Genomic DNA, 22,892 nt, shown 5'->3' with positions numbered 1-22,892 from the left:
TCTAGGTGTAGAGGACGTCCCCTTGTCACTGTCACTGGTCTAGGTGTAGAGGATGTCCCCTTGTCACTGGTCTAGGTCTAGAGGACGTCCCCTTGTCACTGTCACTGGTCTAGGTGTAGAGGACGTCCCCTTGTCACTGTCACTGGTCTAGGTGTAGAGGACGTCCCCTTGTCACTGGTCTAGGTATAGAGGACGTTCCCTTGTCACTGTCACTGGTCTAGGTGTAGAGGACGTCCCCTTGTGACTGTCACTGGTCTAGGTGTAGAGGACGTCCCCTTGTCACTGTCACTGGTCTAGGTGTAGAGGATGTCCCCTTGTCACTGGTCTAGGTGTAGAGGACGTCCCCTTGTGACTGTCACTGGTCTAGGTGTAGAGGACGTCCCCTTGTCACTGTCACTGGTCTAGGTGTAGAGGACGTCCCCTTGTCACTGTCACTGGTCTAGGTGTAGAGGACGTCCCCTTGTCACTGTCACTGGTCTAGGTGTAGAGGACGTCCCCTTGTCACTGTCACTGGTCTAGGTGTGGAGGACGTCTCCTTGTCACCGGTCTAGTTGTAGAGGACGTCCCCTTGTCACTGTCACTGGTCTAGGTGTAGAGGATGTCCTCTTGTCACTGTCACTGGTCTAGGTGTAGAGGACATCCCCTTGTCACTGTCACTGGTCTAGGTGTAGAGGACGTCCCCTTGTCACTGTCACCGGTCTAGGTGTAGAGGACGTCCCCTTGTCACTGTCACTGGTCTAGGTGTAGAGGACGTCCCCTTGTCACTGGTCTAGGTCTAGAGGACGTCCCCTTGTCACTGTCACTGGTCTAGGTGTAGAGGTTGTCCCCTTGTCACTGTCACCGGTCTAGTTGTAGAGGATGTCCCCTTGTCACTGTCACTGGTCTGGGTGTAGAGGACGTCCCCTTGTCACTGTCACTGGTCTGGGTGTAGAGGACGACCCCTTGTCATTGTCACTGGTCTGGGTGTAGAGGATGTCCCCTTGTCATTGTCACTGGTCTGGGTGTAGAGGACGTCCCCTTGTCACTGTCACTGGTCTAGGTGTAGAGGACGTCCCCTTGTCACTGGTCTAGGTGTAGAGGATGTCCCCTTGTCACTGTCACCGGTCTAGGTGTAGAGGATGTCCCCTTGTCACTGTCACTGGTCTAGGTGTAGAGGACGTCCCCTTGTCACTGGTCTAGGTGTAGAGGATGTCCCCTTGTCACTGTCTCCGGTCTAGGTGTAGAGGATGTCCCCTTGTCACTGTCACCGGTCTAGTTGTAGAGGATGTCCCCTTGTCACTGTCACTGGTCTAGGTGTAGAGGACGTCCCCTTGTCACTGGTCTAGGTGTAGAGGATGTCCCCTTGTCACTGTCACTGGTCTAGGTGTAGAGGATGTCCCCTTGTCACTGGTCTAGGTCTAGAGGACGTCCCCTTGTGACTGTCACTGGTCTAGGTGTAGAGGATGTCCCCTTGTCACTGTCACCGGTCTAGTTGTAGAGGACGTCCCCTTGTCACTGTCACCGGTCTAGGTGTAGAGGATGTCCCCTTGTCACTGTCACTGGTCTAGGTGTAGAGGACGTCTCCTTGTCACTGGTCTAGGTGTAGAGGACGTCCCCTTGTCACTGTCACTGGTCTAGGTGTAGAGGACGTCCCCTTGTCACTGTCACTGGTCTAGGTGTAGAGGTTGTCCCCTTGTCACTGTCACCGGTCTAGTTGTAGAGGATGTCCCCTTGTCACTGTCACTGGTCTGGGTGTAGAGGACGTCCCCTTGTCACTGTCACTGGTCTGGGTGTAGAGGACGACCCCTTGTCATTGTCACTGGTCTGGGTGTAGAGGATGTCCCCTTGTCATTGTCACTGGTCTGGGTGTAGAGGACGTCCCCTTGTCACTGTCACTGGTCTAGGTGTAGAGGACGTCCCCTTGTCACTGGTCTAGGTGTAGAGGATGTCCCCTTGTCACTGTCACCGGTCTAGGTGTAGAGGATGTCCCCTTGTCACTGTCACTGGTCTAGGTGTAGAGGACGTCCCCTTGTCACTGGTCTAGGTGTAGAGGATGTCCCCTTGTCACTGTCTCCGGTCTAGGTGTAGAGGATGTCCCCTTGTCACTGTCACCGGTCTAGTTGTAGAGGATGTCCCCTTGTCACTGTCACTGGTCTAGGTGTAGAGGACGTCCCCTTGTCACTGGTCTAGGTGTAGAGGATGTCCCCTTGTCACTGTCACTGGTCTAGGTGTAGAGGATGTCCCCTTGTCACTGGTCTAGGTCTAGAGGACGTCCCCTTGTGACTGTCACTGGTCTAGGTGTAGAGGATGTCCCCTTGTCACTGTCACCGGTCTAGTTGTAGAGGACGTCCCCTTGTCACTGTCACCGGTCTAGGTGTAGAGGATGTCCCCTTGTCACTGTCACTGGTCTAGGTGTAGAGGACGTCTCCTTGTCACTGGTCTAGGTGTAGAGGACGTCCCCTTGTCACTGTCACTGGTCTAGGTGTAGAGGACGTCCCCTTGTCACTGTCACTGGTCTAGGTGTAGAGGACGTCCCCTTGTCACTGTCACTGGTCTAGGTGTAGAGGACGTCTCCTTGTCACTGGTCTAGGTGTAGAGGACGTCCCCTTGTCACTGTCACCGGTCTAGTTGTAGAGGACGTCCCCTTGTCACTGTCACCGGTCTAGGTGTAGAGGACGCCTCCTTGTCACTGTCACTGGTCTAGGTGTAGAGGACGTCCCCTTGTCACTGTCACCGGTCTAGTTGTAGAGGACGTCCCCTTGTCACTGTCACTGGTCTAGGTGTAGAGGACGTCCCCTTGTCACTGTCACCGGTCTAGGTGTAGAGGATGCGTCCTTGTCACTGTCACCGGTCTAGGTGTAGAGGACGTCCCCTTGTCACTGGTCTAGGTGTAGAGGATGTCCCCTTGTCACTGTCACTGGTCTAGGTGTAGAGGATGTCCCCTTGTCACTGTCACTGGTCTAGGTGTAGAGGATGTCCCCTTGTCACTGTCACTGGTCTAGGTGTAGAGGACGTCCCCTTGTCACTGGTCTAGGTGTAGAGGACGTCTCCTTGTCACTGGTCTAGGTGTAGAGGACGTCCCCTTGTCACTGGTCTAGGTGTAGAGGATGTCTCCTTGTCACTGTCACTGGTCTAGGTGTAGAGGACGTCCCCTTGTCACTGGTCTAGGTGTAGAGGACGTCTCCTTGTCACTGGTCTAGGTGTAGAGGACGTCCCCTTGTCACTGGTCTAGGTGTAGAGGACGTCCCCTTGTCACTGGTCTAGGTGTAGAGGACGTCCCCTTGTCACTGTCTCCGGTCTAGGTGTAGATGATGTCCCTTTGTCACTGTCACTGGTCTAGGTGTAGAGGACGTCTCCTTGTCACTGGTCTAGGTGTAGAGGACGTCCCCTTGTCACTGTCACTGGTCTAGGTGTAGAGGACGTCCCCTTGTCACTGTCACTGGTCTAGGTGTAGAGGTTGTCCCCTTGTCACTGTCACCGGTCTAGTTGTAGAGGATGTCCCCTTGTCACTGTCACTGGTCTGGGTGTAGAGGACGTCCCCTTGTCACTGTCACTGGTCTGGGTGTAGAGGACGACCCCTTGTCATTGTCACTGGTCTGGGTGTAGAGGATGTCCCCTTGTCATTGTCACTGGTCTGGGTGTAGAGGACGTCCCCTTGTCACTGTCACTGGTCTAGGTGTAGAGGACGTCCCCTTGTCACTGGTCTAGGTGTAGAGGATGTCCCCTTGTCACTGTCACCGGTCTAGGTGTAGAGGATGTCCCCTTGTCACTGTCACTGGTCTAGGTGTAGAGGACGTCCCCTTGTCACTGGTCTAGGTGTAGAGGATGTCCCCTTGTCACTGTCTCCGGTCTAGGTGTAGAGGATGTCCCCTTGTCACTGTCACCGGTCTAGTTGTAGAGGATGTCCCCTTGTCACTGTCACTGGTCTAGGTGTAGAGGACGTCCCCTTGTCACTGGTCTAGGTGTAGAGGATGTCCCCTTGTCACTGTCACTGGTCTAGGTGTAGAGGATGTCCCCTTGTCACTGGTCTAGGTCTAGAGGACGTCCCCTTGTGACTGTCACTGGTCTAGGTGTAGAGGATGTCCCCTTGTCACTGTCACCGGTCTAGTTGTAGAGGACGTCCCCTTGTCACTGTCACCGGTCTAGGTGTAGAGGATGTCCCCTTGTCACTGTCACTGGTCTAGTTGTAGAGGATGTCCCCTTGTCACTGTCACCGGTCTAGTTGTAGAGGACGTTTCCTTGTCACTGTCACTGGTCTAGGTGTAGAGGACGTCCCCTTGTGACTGTCACTGGTCTAGGTGTAGAGGACGTCCCCTTGTCACTGTCACTGGTCTAGGTGTGGAGGACGTCTCCTTGTCACCGGTCTAGGTGTAGAGGACGTCCCCTTGTCACTGTCACTGGCCTAGGTGTAGAGGACGTCCCCTTGTCACTGGTCTAGGTGTAGAGGACGTCCTCTTGTCACTGTTACTGGTCTAGGTGTAGAGGACATCCCCTTGTCACTGTCACTGGTCTAGGTGTAGAGGACGTCCCCTTGTCACTGTCACCGGTCTAGGTGTAGAGGACGTCCCCTTGTCACTGTCACTGGTCTAGGTGTAGAGGACGTCCCCTTGTCACTGGTCTAGGTCTAGAGGACGTCCCCTTGTGACTGTCACTGGTCTAGGTGTAGAGGACGTCCCCTTGTCACTGTCACTGGTCTAGGTGTAGAGGATGTCCCTTTGTCACTGTCACCGGTCTAGGTGTAGAGGACATCTCCTTGTCACTGTCACTGGTGTAGGTGTAGAGGACGTCCCCTTGTCACTGGTCTAGGTCTAGAGTACGTCCCCTTGTGACTGTCACTGGTCTAGGTGTAGAGGACGTCCCCTTGTCACTGTCACTGGTCTAGGTGTAGAGGATGTCCCCTTGTCACTGGTCTAGGTCTAGAGGACGTCCCCTTGTCACTTTCACTGGTCTAGGTGTAGAGGACGTCCCCTTGTCACTGTCACTGGTCTAGGTGTAGAGGACGTCCCCTTGTCACTGGTCTAGGTATAGAGGACGTTCCCTTGTCACTGTCACTGGTCTAGGTGTAGAGGACGTCCCCTTGTGACTGTCACTGGTCTAGGTGTAGAGGACGTCCCCTTGTCACTGTCACTGGTCTAGGTGTAGAGGATGTCCCCTTGTCACTGGTCTAGGTCTAGAGGACGTCCCCTTGTGACTGTCACTGGTCTAGGTGTAGAGGACGTCCCCTTGTCACTGTCACTAGTCTAGGTGTAGAGGACGTCCCCTTGTCACTGTCACTGGTCTAGGTGTAGAGGACGTCCCCTTGTCACTGTCACTGGTCTAGGTGTAGAGGACGTCCCCTTTTCACTGGTCTAGGTATAGAGGACGTTCCCTTGTCACTGTCACTGGTCTAGGTGTAGAGGACATCCCCTGGTGACTGTCACTGGTCTAGGTGTAGAGGACGTCCCCTTGTCACTGTCACTGGTCTAGGTGTGGAGGACGTCTCCTTGTCACCGGTCTAGTTGTAGAGGACGTCCCCTTGTCACTGTCACTGGTCTAGGTGTAGAGGATGTCCTCTTGTCACTGTCACTGGTCTAGGTGTAGAGGATGTCCCCTTGTCACTGTCACCGGTCTAGGTGTAGAGGATGTCCCCTTGTCACTGTCACCGGTCTAGTTGTAGAGGATGTCCCCTTGTCACTGTCACTGGTCTAGGTGTAGAGGACGTCCCCTTGTCACTGGTCTAGGTGTAGAGGATGTCCCCTTGTCACTGTCACTGGTCTAGGTGTAGAGGATGTCCCCTTGTCACTGGTCTAGGTCTAGAGGACGTCCCCTTGTCACTGTCACTGGTCTAGGTGTAGAGGATGTCCCCTTGTCACTGTCACCGGTCTAGTTGTAGAGGATGTCCCCTTGTCACTGTCACTGGTCTGGGTGTAGAGGACGTCCCCTTGTCACTGTCACTGGTCTGGGTGTAGAGGACGACCCCTTGTCATTGTCACTGGTCTGGGTGTAGAGGATGTCCCCTTGTCATTGTCACTGGTCTGGGTGTAGAGGACGTCCCCTTGTCACTGTCACTGGTCTAGGTGTAGAGGACGTCCCCTTGTCACTGGTCTAGGTGTAGAGGATGTCCCCTTGTCACTGTCACCGGTCTAGGTGTAGAGGATGTCCCCTTGTCACTGTCACTGGTCTAGGTGTAGAGGACGTCCCCTTGTCACTGGTCTAGGTGTAGAGGATGTCCCCTTGTCACTGTCACCGGTCTAGGTGTAGAGGATGTCCCCTTGTCACTGTCACCGGTCTAGTTGTAGAGGATGTCCCCTTATCACTGTCACTGGTCTAGGTGTAGAGGACGTCCCCTTGTCACTGGTCTAGGTGTAGAGGATGTCCCCTTGTCACTGTCACTGGTCTAGGTGTAGAGGATGTCCCCTTGTCACTGGTCTAGGTCTAGAGGACGTCCCCTTGTGACTGTCACTGGTCTAGGTGTAGAGGATGTCCCCTTGTCACTGTCACCGGTCTAGTTGTAGAGGACGTCCCCTTGTCACTGTCACCGGTCTAGGTGTAGAGGATGTCCCCTTGTCACTGTCACTGGTCTAGGTGTAGAGGACATCTCCTTGTCACTGGTCTAGGTGTAGAGGACGTCCCCTTGTCACTGTCACTGGTCTAGGTGTAGAGGACGTCCCCTTGTCACTGTCACTGGTCTAGGTGTAGAGGACGTCCCCTTGTCACTGTCACTGGTCTAGGTGTAGAGGACGTCTCCTTGTCACTGGTCTAGGTGTAGAGGACGTCCCCTTGTCACTGTCACCGGTCTAGTTGTAGAGGACGTCCCCTTGTCACTGTCACCGGTCTAGGTGTAGAGGACGCCTCCTTGTCACTGTCACTGGTCTAGGTGTAGAGGACGTCCCCTTGTCACTGTCACTGGTCTAGGTGTGGAGGACGTCTCCTTGTCACCGGTCTAGTTGTAGAGGACGTCCCCTTGTCACTGTCACTGGTCTAGGTGTAGAGGATGTCCTCTTGTCACTGTCACTGGTCTAGGTGTAGAGGACATCCCCTTGTCACTGTCACCGGTCTAGTTGTAGAGGACGTCCCCTTGTCACTGTCACCGGTCTAGGTGTAGAGGATGTCCCCTTGTCACTGTCACTGGTCTAGTTGTAGAGGATGTCCCCTTGTCACTGTCACCGGTCTAGTTGTAGAGGACGTTTCCTTGTCACTGTCACTGGTCTAGGTGTAGAGGACGTCCCCTTGTGACTGTCACTGGTCTAGGTGTAGAGGACGTCCCCTTGTCACTGTCACTGGTCTAGGTGTGGAGGACGTCTCCTTGTCACCGGTCTAGGTGTAGAGGACGTCCCCTTGTCACTGTCACTGGCCTAGGTGTAGAGGACGTCCCCTTGTCACTGGTCTAGGTGTAGAGGACGTCCTCTTGTCACTGTTACTGGTCTAGGTGTAGAGGACATCCCCTTGTCACTGTCACTGGTCTAGGTGTAGAGGACGTCCCCTTGTCACTGTCACCGGTCTAGGTGTAGAGGACGTCCCCTTGTCACTGTCACTGGTCTAGGTGTAGAGGACGTCCCCTTGTCACTGGTCTAGGTCTAGAGGACGTCCCCTTGTGACTGTCACTGGTCTAGGTGTAGAGGACGTCCCCTTGTCACTGTCACTGGTCTAGGTGTAGAGGATGTCCCTTTGTCACTGTCACCGGTCTAGGTGTAGAGGACATCTCCTTGTCACTGTCACTGGTGTAGGTGTAGAGGACGTCCCCTTGTCACTGGTCTAGGTCTAGAGTACGTCCCCTTGTGACTGTCACTGGTCTAGGTGTAGAGGACGTCCCCTTGTCACTGTCACTGGTCTAGGTGTAGAGGATGTCCCCTTGTCACTGGTCTAGGTCTAGAGGACGTCCCCTTGTCACTGTCACTGGTCTAGGTGTAGAGGACGTCCCCTTGTCACTGTCACTGGTCTAGGTGTAGAGGACGTCCCCTTGTCACTGGTCTAGGTATAGAGGACGTTCCCTTGTCACTGTCACTGGTCTAGGTGTAGAGGACGTCCCCTTGTGACTGTCACTGGTCTAGGTGTAGAGGACGTCCCCTTGTCACTGTCACTGGTCTAGGTGTAGAGGATGTCCCCTTGTCACTGGTCTAGGTCTAGAGGACGTCCCCTTGTGACTGTCACTGGTCTAGGTGTAGAGGACGTCCCCTTGTCACTGTCACTAGTCTAGGTGTAGAGGACGTCCCCTTGTCACTGTCACTGGTCTAGGTGTAGAGGACGTCCCCTTGTCACTGTCACTGGTCTAGGTGTAGAGGACGTCCCCTTGTCACTGTCACTGGTCTAGGTGTAGAGGACGTCCCCTTGTCACTGTCACTGGTCTAGGTGTAGAGGACGTCCCCTTGTCACTGTCACTAGTCTAGGTGTAGAGGACGTCCCCTTGTCACTGTCACTGGTCTAGGTGTAGAGGACGTCCCCTTGTCACTGTCACTGGTCTAGGTGTAGAGGACGTCCCCTTGTCACTGTCACTGGTCTAGGTGTAGAGGACGTCCCCTTTTCACTGGTCTAGGTATAGAGGACGTTCCCTTGTCACTGTCACTGGTCTAGGTGTAGAGGACATCCCCTTGTGACTGTCACTGGTCTAGGTGTAGAGGACGTCCCCTTGTCACTGTCACTGGTCTAGGTGTGGAGGACGTCTCCTTGTCACCGGTCTAGTTGTAGAGGACGTCCCCTTGTCACTGTCACTGGTCTAGGTGTAGAGGATGTCCTCTTGTCACTGTCACTGGTCTAGGTGTAGAGGATGTCCCCTTGTCACTGTCACCGGTCTAGGTGTAGAGGATGTCCCCTTGTCACTGTCACCGGTCTAGTTGTAGAGGATGTCCCCTTGTCACTGTCACTGGTCTAGGTGTAGAGGACGTCCCCTTGTCACTGGTCTAGGTGTAGAGGATGTCCCCTTGTCACTGTCACTGGTCTAGGTGTAGAGGATGTCCCCTTGTCACTGGTCTAGGTCTAGAGGACGTCCCCTTGTCACTGTCACTGGTCTAGGTGTAGAGGATGCCCCCTTGTCACTGTCACCGGTCTAGTTGTAGAGGATGTCCCCTTGTCACTGTCACTGGTCTGGGTGTAGAGGACGTCCCCTTGTCACTGTCACTGGTCTGGGTGTAGAGGACGACCCCTTGTCATTGTCACTGGTCTGGGTGTAGAGGATGTCCCCTTGTCATTGTCACTGGTCTGGGTGTAGAGGACGTCCCCTTGTCACTGTCACTGGTCTAGGTGTAGAGGACGTCCCCTTGTCACTGGTCTAGGTGTAGAGGATGTCCCCTTGTCACTGTCACCGGTCTAGGTGTAGAGGATGTCCCCTTGTCACTGTCACTGGTCTAGGTGTAGAGGACGTCCCCTTGTCACTGGTCTAGGTGTAGAGGATGTCCCCTTGTCACTGTCACCGGTCTAGGTGTAGAGGATGTCCCCTTGTCACTGTCACCGGTCTAGTTGTAGAGGATGTCCCCTTGTCACTGTCACTGGTCTAGGTGTAGAGGACGTCCCCTTGTCACTGGTCTAGGTGTAGAGGATGTCCCCTTGTCACTGTCACTGGTCTAGGTGTAGAGGATGTCCCCTTGTCACTGGTCTAGGTCTAGAGGACGTCCCCTTGTGACTGTCACTGGTCTAGGTGTAGAGGATGTCCCCTTGTCACTGTCACCGGTCTAGTTGTAGAGGACGTCCCCTTGTCACTGTCACCGGTCTAGGTGTAGAGGATGTCCCCTTGTCACTGTCACTGGTCTAGGTGTAGAGGACATCTCCTTGTCACTGGTCTAGGTGTAGAGGACGTCCCCTTGTCACTGTCACTGGTCTAGGTGTAGAGGACGTCCCCTTGTCACTGTCACTGGTCTAGGTGTAGAGGACGTCCCCTTGTCACTGTCACTGGTCTAGGTGTAGAGGACGTCTCCTTGTCACTGGTCTAGGTGTAGAGGACGTCCCCTTGTCACTGTCACCGGTCTAGTTGTAGAGGACGTCCCCTTGTCACTGTCACCGGTCTAGGTGTAGAGGACGCCTCCTTGTCACTGTCACTGGTCTAGGTGTAGAGGACGTCCCCTTGTCACTGTCACTGGTCTAGGTGTGGAGGACGTCTCCTTGTCACCGGTCTAGTTGTAGAGGACGTCCCCTTGTCACTGTCACTGGTCTAGGTGTAGAGGATGTCCTCTTGTCACTGTCACTGGTCTAGGTGTAGAGGACATCCCCTTGTCACTGTCACTGGTCTAGGTGTAGAGGACGTCCCCTTGTCACTGTCACCGGTCTAGGTGTAGAGGACGTCCCCTTGTCACTGTCACTGGTCTGGGTGTAGAGGACGTCCCCTTGTCACTGGTCTAGGTCTAGAGGACGTCCCCTTGTGACTGTCACTGGACTAGGTGTAGAGGACGTCCCCTTGTCACTGTCACTGGTCTAGGTGTAGAGGATGTCCCTTTGTCACTGTCACCGGTCTAGGTGTAGAGGACATCTCCTTGTCACTGTCACTGGTCTAGGTGTAGAGGACGTCCCCTTGTCACTGGTCTAGGTCTAGAGGACGTCCCCTTGTGACTGTCACTGGTCTAGGTGTAGAGGACGTCCCCTTGTCACTGTCACTAGTCTAGGTGTAGAGGATGTCCCCTTGTCACTGGTCTAGGTCTAGAGGACGTCCCCTTGTGACTGTCACTGGTCTAGGTGTAGAGGACGTCCCCTTGTCACTGTCACTAGTCTAGGTGTAGAGGACGTCCCCTTGTCGCTGTCACTGGTCTAGGTGTAGAGGACGTCCCCTTGTCACTGTCACTGGTCTAGGTGTAGAGGACGTCCCCTTGTCACTGGTCTAGGTCTAGAGGACGTCCCCTTGTGACTGTCACTGGTCTAGGTGTAGAGGACGTCCCCTTGTCACTGTCACTGGTCTAGGTGTAGAAGTCGTCCCCTTGTCACTGTCACTGGTCTAGGTATAGAGGACGTTCCCTTGTCACTGTCACCGGTCTAGGTGTAGAGGACGTCTCCTTGTCACTGTCACCGGCGTAGGTGTAGAGGACGTCTCCTTGTCACTGTCACCGGCCTACGTGTAGAGGACGTCCCCTTGTCACTGTCACTGCTCTGGGTGTAGAGGATGTCCCCTTGTCATTGTCACTGGTCTGGGTGTAGAGGACGTCCCCTTGTCATTGTCACTGGTCTGGGTGTAGAGGATGTCCCCTTGTCATTGTCACTGGTCTGGGTGTAGAGGACGTCCCCTTGTCACTGTCACTGGTCTGGGTGTAGAGGACGTCCCCTTGTCACTGTCACTGGTCTGGGTGTAGAGGACGACCCCTTGTCATTGTCACTGGTCTGGGTGTAGAGGATGTCCCCTTGTCATTGTCACTGGTCTGGGTGTAGAGGACGTCCCCTTGTCACTGTCACTGGTCTAGGTGTAGAGGACGTCCCCTTGTCACTGGTCTAGGTGTAGAGGATGTCCCCTTGTCACTGTCACCGGTCTAGGTGTAGAGGATGTCCCCTTGTCACTGTCACCGGTCTAGTTGTAGAGGATGTCCCCTTGTCACTGTCACTGGTCTAGGTGTAGAGGACATCCCCTTGTCACTGGTCTAGGTGTAGAGGATGTCCCCTTGTCACTGTCACTGGTCTAGGTGTAGAGGATGTCCCCTTGTCACTGGTCTAGGTCTAGAGGACGTCCCCTTGTCACTGTCACTGGTCTAGGTGTAGAGGATGTCCCCTTGTCACTGTCACCGGTCTAGTTGTAGAGGATGTCCCCTTGTCACTGTCACTGGTCTGGGTGTAGAGGACGTCCCCTTGTCACTGTCACTGGTCTGGGTGTAGAGGACGACCCCTTGTCATTGTCACTGGTCTGGGTGTAGAGGATGTCCCCTTGTCATTGTCACTGGTCTGGGTGTAGAGGACGTCCCCTTGTCACTGTCACTGGTCTAGGTGTAGAGGACGTCCCCTTGTCACTGGTCTAGGTGTAGAGGATGTCCCCTTGTCACTGTCACCGGTCTAGGTGTAGAGGATGTCCCCTTGTCACTGTCACTGGTCTAGGTGTAGAGGACGTCCCCTTGTCACTGGTCTAGGTGTAGAGGATGTCCCCTTGTCACTGTCACCGGTCTAGGTGTAGAGGATGTCCCCTTGTCACTGTCACCGGTCTAGTTGTAGAGGATGTCCCCTTGTCACTGTCACCGGTCTAGGTGTAGAGGATGTCCCCTTGTCACTGTCACTGGTCTAGGTGTAGAGGACGTCCCCTTGTCACTGGTCTAGGTGTAGAGGATGTCCCCTTGTCACTGTCACTGGTCTAGGTGTAGAGGATGTCCCCTTGTCACTGGTCTAGGTCTAGAGGACGTCCCCTTGTGACTGTCACTGGTCTAGGTGTAGAGGATGTCCCCTTGTCACTGTCACCGGTCTAGTTGTAGAGGACGTCCCCTTGTCACTGTCACCGGTCTAGGTGTAGAGGATGTCCCCTTGTCACTGTCACTGGTCTAGGTGTAGAGGACATCTCCTTGTCACTGGTCTAGGTGTAGAGGACGTCCCCTTGTCACTGTCACTGGTCTAGGTGTAGAGGACGTCCCCTTGTCACTGTCACTGGTCTAGGTGTAGAGGACGTCCCCTTGTCACTGTCACTGGTCTAGGTGTAGAGGACGTCTCCTTGTCACTGGTCTAGGTGTAGAGGACGTCCCCTTGTCACTGTCACCGGTCTAGTTGTAGAGGACGTCCCCTTGTCACTGTCACCGGTCTAGGTGTAGAGGACGCCTCCTTGTCACTGTCACTGGTCTAGGTGTAGAGGACGTCCCCTTGTCACTGTCACTGGTCTAGGTGTGGAGGACGTCTCCTTGTCACCGGTCTAGTTGTAGAGGACGTCCCCTTGTCACTGTCACTGGTCTAGGTGTAGAGGATGTCCTCTTGTCACTGTCACTGGTCTAGGTGTAGAGGACATCCCCTTGTCACTGTCACTGGTCTAGGTGTAGAGGACGTCCCCTTGTCACTGTCACCGGTCTAGGTGTAGAGGACGTCCCCTTGTCACTGTCACTGGTCTAGGTGTAGAGGACGTCCCCTTGTCACTGGTCTAGGTCTAGAGGACGTCCCCTTGTGACTGTCACTGGACTAGGTGTAGAGGACGTCCCCTTGTCACTGTCACTGGTCTAGGTGTAGAGGATGTCCCTTTGTCACTGTCACCGGTCTAGGTGTAGAGGACATCTCCTTGTCACTGTCACTGGTCTAGGTGTAGAGGACGTCCCCTTGTCACTGGTCTAGGTCTAGAGGACGTCCCCTTGTGACTGTCACTGGTCTAGGTGTAGAGGACGTCCCCTTGTCACTGTCACTGGTCTAGGTGTAGAGGATGTCCCCTTGTCACTGGTCTAGGTCTAGAGGACGTCCCCTTGTGACTGTCACTGGTCTAGGTGTAGAGGACGTCCCCTTGTCACTGTCACTAGTCTAGGTGTAGAGGACGTCCCCTTGTCGCTGTCACTGGTCTAGGTGTAGAGGACGTCCCCTTGTCACTGTCACTGGTCTAGGTGTAGAGGACGTCCCCTTGTCACTGGTCTAGGTCTAGAGGACGTCCCCTTGTGACTGTCACTGGTCTAGGTGTAGAGGACGTCCCCTTGTCACTGTCACTGGTCTAGGTGTAGAAGTCGTCCCCTTGTCACTGTCACTGGTCTAGGTATAGAGGACGTTCCCTTGTCACTGTCACCGGTCTAGGTGTAGAGGACGTCTCCTTGTCACTGTGACCGGCGTAGGTGTAGAGGACGTCTCCTTGTCACTGTCACCGGCCTACGTGTAGAGGACGTCCCCTTGTCACTGTCACTGCTCTGGGTGTAGAGGATGTCCCCTTGTCATTGTCACTGGTCTGGGTGTAGAGGACGTCCCCTTGTCATTGTCACTGGTCTGGGTGTAGAGGATGTCCCCTTGTCATTGTCACTGGTCTGGGTGTAGAGGACGTCCCCTTGTCACTGTCACTGGTCTGGGTGTAGAGGACGTCCCCTTGTCACTGTCACTGGTCTGGGTGTAGAGGACGACCCCTTGTCATTGTCACTGGTCTGTGTGTAGAGGATGTCCCCTTGTCATTGTCACTGGTCTGGGTGTAGAGGACGTCCCCTTGTCACTGTCACTGGTCTAGGTGTAGAGGACGTCCCCTTGTCACTGGTCTAGGTGTAGAGGATGTCCCCTTGTCACTGTCACCGGTCTAGGTGTAGAGGATGTCCCCTTGTCACTGTCACCGGTCTAGTTGTAGAGGATGTCCCCTTGTCACTGTCACTGGTCTAGGTGTAGAGGACGTCCCCTTGTCACTGGTCTAGGTGTAGAGGATGTCCCCTTGTCACTGTCACTGGTCTAGGTGTAGAGGATGTCCCCTTGTCACTGGTCTAGGTCTAGAGGACGTCCCCTTGTCACTGTCACTGGTCTAGGTGTAGAGGATGTCCCCTTGTCACTGTCACCGGTCTAGTTGTAGAGGATGTCCCCTTGTCACTGTCACTGGTCTGGGTGTAGAGGACGTCCCCTTGTCACTGTCACTGGTCTGGGTGTAGAGGACGACCCCTTGTCATTGTCACTGGTCTGGGTGTAGAGGATGTCCCCTTGTCATTGTCACTGGTCTGGGTGTAGAGGACGTCCCCTTGTCACTGTCACTGGTCTAGGTGTAGAGGACGTCCCCTTGTCACTGGTCTAGGTGTAGAGGATGTCCCCTTGTCACTGTCACCGGTCTAGGTGTAGAGGATGTCCCCTTGTCACTGTCACTGGTCTAGGTGTAGAGGACGTCCCCTTGTCACTGGTCTAGGTGTAGAGGATGTCCCCTTGTCACTGTCACCGGTCTAGGTGTAGAGGATGTCCCCTTGTCACTGTCACCGGTCTAGTTGTAGAGGATGTCCCCTTGTCACTGTCACTGGTCTAGGTGTAGAGGACGTCCCCTTGTCACTGGTCTAGGTGTAGAGGATGTCCCCTTGTCACTGTCACTGGTCTAGGTGTAGAGGATGTCCCCTTGTCACTGGTCTAGGTCTAGAGGACGTCCCCTTGTGACTGTCACTGGTCTAGGTGTAGAGGATGTCCCCTTGTCACTGTCACCGGTCTAGTTGTAGAGGACGTCCCCTTGTCACTGTCACCGGTCTAGGTGTAGAGGATGTCCCCTTGTCACTGTCACTGGTCTAGGTGTAGAGGACATCTCCTTGTCACTGGTCTAGGTGTAGAGGACGTCCCCTTGTCACTGTCACTGGTCTAGGTGTAGAGGACGTCCCCTTGTCACTGTCACTGGTCTAGGTGTAGAGGACGTCCCCTTGTCACTGTCACTGGTCTAGGTGTAGAGGACGTCTCCTTGTCACTGGTCTAGGTGTAGAGGACGTCCCCTTGTCACTGTCACCGGTCTAGTTGTAGAGGACGTCCCCTTGTCACTGTCACCGGTCTAGGTGTAGAGGACGCCTCCTTGTCACTGTCACTGGTCTAGGTGTAGAGGACGTCCCCTTGTCACTGTCACCGGTCTAGGTGTAGAGGACGTCCCCTTGTCACTGTCACTGGTCTAGGTGTAGAGGATGCGTCCTTGTCACTGTCACCGGTCTAGGTGTAGAGGACGTCCCCTTGTCACTGGTCTAGGTGTAGAGGATGTCCCCTTGTCACTGTCACTGGTCTAGGTGTAGAGGACGTCCCCTTGTCACTGTCACTGGTCTAGGTGTAGAGGATGTCCCCTTGTCACTGTCACTGGTCTAGGTGTAGAGGACGTCCCCTTGTCACTGGTCTAGGTGTAGAGGACGTCCCCTTGTCACTGGTCTAGGTGTAGAGGATGCGTCCTTGTCACTGTCACCGGTCTAGGTGTAGAGGACGTCCCCTTGTCACTGGTCTAGGTGTAGAGGACGTCCCCTTGTCACTGGTCTAGGTGTAGAGGATGTCTCCTTGTCACTGTCACTGGTCTAGGTGTAGAGGACGTCCTCTTGTCACTGTCACTGGTCTAGGAATAAAATGATCCTTAGAAAGTTCTTTGTATTGTCCCTTCATGTATTTGTACATTGTTATGAGTTCTCTCACATCCTTGGCGGCAGGCCAGACCACAGGGTTCAGAGACAAGAAGAAAAACTGTACTGTATACTTCACTCACAGACATTGAATTTCTTGATTATCACTAGAGATGAGCGAACGCCGTTCGATCAAAAAGGTATTTGATTGAATATAATGGCGCTCAATGTATTCGATTCCAATTGAATACCAGGCCGCATACGCAGTAAGAATTCGTATCCCCTCCCACCTTCCCTGGCGCGTTTTTTACATCAATAACTGCGCAGGGGAGGTGGGACAGGAACTACGACAACAGAGGCAGTGAAAAAAATTGAAAAACCCATTGGCTGCCGAAATCAGGTGACCTCCCATTTATAAGACCGGCCGTCGCCCTAGTCGCCATTTTAGTGGTCAGAGATAGGGAGAGAAAGACATCTGCTGAGGGCGAGATAGCGATTAGCTTCAGATAGGCAGGGAAGAACTAAAGAAGAAAACCAGCAGCTCTTCTCAGAGATATACACTGTAGTGACAGGAGTCCAGCTGTCCCTGGACGGTGGAAAACAGGGACACACAACAGATACAACTTCATATATAGCGGAGAAACAGCGTTCATTGTCAGCTGTCCGCACACAGAATAGCCGGAATCCACAGCAATTACAAGTTCATATAGAGCTGGAAAAAGCTTTGCATTTTGGGGTTTCTTGAAAAATTGCATCAATCCACTGAATTTCCAAATTCATATAGAGCTGGAAAACAGCTTTTCTTTTTAGTGTATAGACCATCAAAAAGGGAATAGTACATCCAAAATGCGCAAGGCTAGCGCAAGGGGGCGGGGACGAGGACGGGGCGTGGAAATGCAGATGTTCAGCAAGGCGTCTACTGCGCCTACAGCTCTGCGGCAGCAAGCATTGCGCTTCTCCACAGTCCCTGGCTTGATGACCACATTGAGTAGGCTGCAGAGTACAAACCTAAGTAGGCCCGAGCACCAGGAAGAGGTGTTACAATGGCTGGCGGACAATGCTTCCAGCACATTCTCCACCAGCCAGTCAGCCTCTACCTCAACTCCTCCTCCTACCCAACAGTCTGCTCCTCCTTCCTCACAACATGCCCAATCTTCCCAGCAACCTAATCCCACCTTTCCCACCTCCCAGGAGCTGTTTTCAGCTCCACTCAGGCCTTCCGTGACCTGATGGCAAGTGCGGCACCTCGCTATGTCGTCCCTATCAGTCACTACTTCTCCCGGTGTGCCGTCCCTGCCTTGCACCAACACGTGTCACGCAACATCAGATGGGCCCTAAGTTCCGCGATTTGCACAAAGGTCCACTTGACCACCGACGCGTGGACAAGTGCATGCGGACAGGGATGCTACATTTCACTGATAGCACACTGGGTGAATGTAGTTGAGGCTGGGAGCGGGTCACAATCTGGGGCGGTCTACCTCATTTCCCCGCCCAACATTCCTGGCAGGGGCTCTTAGCCACCACTCTCCTCCTCCTCCTCCACCATCACATTGACCCCAGCTACCAGCTGGAAACGCTGCAGCACTGGCGTGGGGAGACATCAACAGGCCGTGCTGAAGCTCATAAACTTGGGGGACAGACAGCACACTGCCTCAGAGGTGAGGGATGCCCTCCTCGATAAGACGGTAACATGGCTTTTGCCGCTGCACCTGGGCCCAAGCACGGTCATGTGTGATAACGGCCGCAACCTGGTAGCGGCTCTGGAGCTTGCCAACCTCCGACACGTTCCATGCCTGGCCCATGTGTTCAATTTAGTGGTGCTACGGTTTTTGAAACCGTACCCCAATGTAGCCGAGCTACTAGTGAAAGTGTGCCCACTTCCGCAAGTCCACAGTAGCCGCTGCTAGCCTCCGAAGCCTCCAGCACTGCCTCCATCTGCCAGGACGTCCCCACAGGCTGGAACTCGATGTACCACATGTTGAGTAGAGTGTGTGAGCAGCAGAGACCCTTGATGGAGTACCATCTCCAAAACCCAAGGGTTCCTTAGAGTCAGCTCCCGCAGTTTCTGAACCATGAGTGGCCATGGATGGCAGACTTATGCAAGATCTTGCGTGTCTTTGAGGAATCAACCATAATGGTCAGTTGTGACGACGCAATTGTGAGTGTCACAATCCCCCTCCTGTGTGTGATGCGACAATCCCTCATCGCCATCAGGGATAACACATTGGACGCTGAGGAGTCGGGCATAGGTGCTGAAACATCCAAACAGGATAGTCATGGCACAATCCTGTCCGCTTCACAGCGCACATTGAGGGAGGAGGAGGAGGAGGAGGTGGCAGATCTCATTGTCACACAGGAGGCTAGCGGGGAAGTTCATTGCGTCCCATTGCTGCAGCGCGGTTGGGTTGAAATGGAGGAGAAGGAGGAAGAAATGGAGAATGAGCATTCCGGTGGGGGCAGCCAAGTGACGCCAAGTAACACTCTGGCACACATGGCTGAATGCATGTTGGAGTGCTTTGCAACTGACAAACGCATTGCCAAAATCCTGGAGAGCAACGACTACTGGATTTTTTCAATCCTCGACCCCTGGTATAAAAATTATGTTTGTAATTTTATTCCGGTAGAGAGGAGGGCCAGTCACATGAGAGATTGCCACAAGCAACTGGTGCAGAATATGATGGAGATGTTTCCATCTACTGTCATTGGTGGCACACAGGAGAGTTCCTCCAACAGGCCACAAACTGTCATCCGGTCCACATCCAGCAGGGGCACACCCTCCAAGGTCTGGGACACGTTAATGGCACCTACTCGCCAAAGTACCGCCACTGAGGGGCCTAGTGTCACCAGGAGGGATAAGTATAGGCGCATGTTGCGGGAGTACCTGGCCGACACCAGTCCTGTCCTCTCCGATCCCTCTGCGGTCTATACTTATTGGGTCTCCAAGTTGGATTTGTGGCTGGAACTTGCGCTGTACGCATTGGAGGTCCTTTCCTGCCCTGCCGCCAGCGTGCTTTCCGAAAGGGTCTTCAGCGCTGCCGGTGGCATAATTACGGATAAACGCAGCCGGCTGTCAGCTGACAGTGCTGACCGGCTGACGCTCATAAAAAAAGAACAGCCACTGGATAGAACTATCATATACATGTCCACCGGTGTCAAGCACCCCGACATGAAGTTGCATGTGTGTGCTCACCCTCTCCAATTCCTCCTCCTCATACTCCTCCTCCATCAGCGCTGCACAATTCTGATCCTACTAGGATCAATCCACCCTGATACCCCCAACTCTGCTGGTTAGAGTGTCTACTCACCCAAAGGGCCAACAAATCTCTGTAGGTAGAGGCTGAAGTCACCTGAAGGGCCCCAATCTCTGCTGGGCTCAGCTTAAGGGTCTGGAACTGCATTTGTACGGGCTCATGTTAGGGGCCATAAATGTGAATTTTGGAAGGTCTCACCACATCACACACATCCACAATGACAGGTCAGGGGGGGACGGAAGGATTTCCCATTGTCTATTCCATCTGTGGTTGTCATGCGGAACGTGATATAAAGGGGGGCTTGGTAATGTTTGTGGAGCTTACATTGGGGTTTGTGTCCCTCCATTTGGGGAGTAAAGAAGGTTTCCAGGTATTTCCCCCACTGTGATAGAGATTGTAGTGAGTGTGTAAAGTGTGTAGTTGTTAGGCTGTGATGTTGGGGTAATAGAGGGGCTTTGGTGTGTTAGATGCCCCCAGACATGCGCCCCCTGCTGGCCCAGTTACATTGCAGAGGTGTTGCATCATTTCCTGGGGTGTCATAGTGGACTTGGTGACTCTCCTGAGACGAATGGTGGGATCCCCTGAAACGAAGCCTTTTCTCCCATAGACTATAATGGGGTTCCAGATTCCTTCCAATAGTCACATATTGAGATGATATTCAGAACGGATAACGAACATTGGATATTTTACTCTTCGCTCATCTCTAGTTGTGGCTTGTGCAATTCTCATAGACTGCACTTACAATTGTAATACTCAGAAGTTACCACTAGATGGTGATACAGCACAGAAAACATTCTGTTCTACAAAGGTATCTACTACATATAAGACGTGTATATACAGATAGATATCATTGATTCATTTATGGCAAACAAAAAATATCAAATGGAATTAAAGGCGAGGAAAATAATACAGAAATAGGGACAGCATGGTGGCTCAGTGGTTAACACTGTAGCGCTGAAGTCCTGGGTTCGAATCTTTCCAAAGACAGTAACTGCAGCAAGTTTGTATGTTTTCCCTTTTTTTGCGTGGATTTCCTCCCATATCTCAAAGACATATGGATAGGGGTAAAAAGTAGATTGTGAGCTCGATATGGGCTCACAATCTACATTAAAAAAATAAATAAATAAAAATAATAATAATAATAATAATAACAACAATAATAATAATATAATAATAAAAATAATAATAATAATAATAATAATAATAATAATAATAATAATATAACAATAACAATAATAATAATAATAATAATATAATAATAATAATAATAATAATAATAATATAACAATAACAATAATAATAATAATAATAATAATAATAATAATAATAATAATAATATAAAATAATAATAATATAATAATAATAATAATAATAATAATAATAATAATAATAATAATAATACAGAGAATGACACAGAAAATAATAGACAAAATAATAAAGGAAATACAGAATGTGATATCTTTTCAAACCCCAGAGTATAATAATCAGAGACCCAGAGAGATACAAACATAACAAGCTACTGTTCCTTACCTCTCCCGGCTCCGCTGCATTCTCCATCGCTGTCGGCCATCTTCTGGGATGTCATGTGACCGGGGCACTGTGTCGCGGGTAATATGATGTCACACAAGTTGGCCGAAGCCTGGAGAGGTAATTAACACAGTTTTTTATGTTATCTTACCTCTCCCCAGCCTCCGATCATTATACTTGGAGGTCCGAAAAGACTCCCGAGTATAATAGTGTTTGTGGGGTCTGCGCCGTCACTTACTGATTCGGGCCCCTGCCAGGATCGGTAAGTATATAGGGCCCATTACTCAAGCCTATAACAGCCTATTAAGAAAAAAAATAAAAAAACGCAGTGGTAGTGTCTGTCGCCGGTCTCTAATGTCCTGGCCCATAATGTCCCGGGCCCTGTGGCAGCCGCCTCTGCTGCTACGACGGTAGTTACGCCACTGCGCCAAGCATTTGTGTAGGCGCCATCTTCTTCCCAACATATCACTATATCCTGGTTTCCAGCATAAGCAGCTTCTGTATGTCTAGCATTCAGCTTGTACTGATAGCAATGTGTTTTCTACATGACCTGGTTATAAACATCCCACTTATACAGTCCTATGAGAAAGTTAGTGCCCCCCTATTAATCTTAATCCTTGTTAGTTGTAAATATTCTGGTGTTTGCCATGTCAGTTTGATATATCTAATAACTGATGGACACAGTAATATTTCAGGATTGGAATGAGGTTTATTGTACTAACAGAAAATGCGCAATATGCAGTAAACCAAAATGTGACCGGTGCAAAAGTATGGGCACCTCAACAGAAAAGTGACATTAATATTTAGTACATCCTCCTTTTGCCTCTAGTCGCTTCCTATAGCTTTTAATCAGTTCCTGGATCCTGGATGAAGGGATTTTGGACCATTTCTTTCTACAAAACAATTCAAGTTCAATTACGTTTGATGGTCGCCGAGCATGGACAGCCCGCTCTCAAATGATCTGAAAACAAAGACTGTTCCACATAGTTGTTCAGGGGAAGGATACAAAACGTTGTCTCAGAGATTTAACCTGTCAGTTTCCACTGTGAGGAACATAGTAAGGAAATGGAAGAGCACAGGGACAGTTCTTGTTAAGCCCAGAAGTGGCAGGCCAAGAAAAATATCAGAAAGGCCGAGAAGAAGAATGGTGAGAAGAGTCAAGGACAATCCACAGACACCTCCAAAGAGCTGCAGCATCATCTTGCTGCAGATGGTGTCACTGTGCATCGGTCAACTATACAGCGCACTTTGCACAAATAGAAGCTGTATGGGAGAGTGATGAGAAAGAAGCCGTTTCTGCACGTACGCCACAAATAGAGTTGCCTGAGGTATGAAAAAGCACATTTGGAGAAGCCAACTTCATTCTGGAAGAAGGTCCTGTGGACTGATGAAACAAAGATTGAGGTGTTTGGTTATAAAAAAAGGCGTTATGCATGGCGTCCAAAAAGAAACAGCATTCCAAGAAAAACACTTGCTACCCACTGTAAAATTTGGTGGAAGTTCCATCATGCTTTGGGGCTGTGTGGCCAATGCCGGCATCGGGAATCTTGGTAAAGTTGAGAGTCGCATGGATTCCACTCAGTATCAGCAGATTCTTGAGAATAATGTTCAAGAATCAGTGACGAAGTTGAAGTTACGCCGGGGATGGATATTTCAGCAAGACAATGATCCAAAACACCGCTCCAAATCCTCAGGCATTCATGCAGAGGAACAATTACAATGTTCTGGAATGGCCATCCCAGTCCCCAGACCTGAATATCATTGAACATCTGCGGGATGATTGGAAGCGGGCTGTCCATGCTCGGCCACCATCAAACTGAATGCGAATTGTAAAGAGGAACTGTCCAAAATCCCTTCATCCAGGATCCAGGAACTGATTAACAGCAACAGGAAGTGACTAGAGGCAAAAGGAGGAGGAGCTACGAAATATTACTGGCACTGTTCTGTGGGGGCGCCCAGACTTCAGCACCGGTCACATTTTGGTGTAATGCATATTATACATTCTCTGTTACTACAATAAACCTCATTCCAATCCTGAGATATTACTGTGTCCATCAGTTATTAGAGAGATCAGACTGACATGGCAAACACCAGAATATTTACAACTATTAATAGGGGGGCACTAACTTATACATAGGACTGTACATATACATAGAGCCGAGGACGAGGCAGATCACATCACTCAAAGTTCTTTGGAAATTGTTCCTCCGCACCTCACTAGAGATAAACAGGAGGGAAATGCCAGTAATAATAATAATCCCGTATCTCACTGACT

The sequence above is a fragment of the Leptodactylus fuscus genome, chromosome 1 (genome assembly GCF_031893055.1).
Source record: "Leptodactylus fuscus isolate aLepFus1 chromosome 1, aLepFus1.hap2, whole genome shotgun sequence".
Classification (NCBI taxonomy): Eukaryota; Metazoa; Chordata; class Amphibia; order Anura; family Leptodactylidae; genus Leptodactylus; species Leptodactylus fuscus.
The sequence above is the reverse complement of the archived record's forward strand: the minus strand, read 5'-3'. Positions refer to the sequence as shown.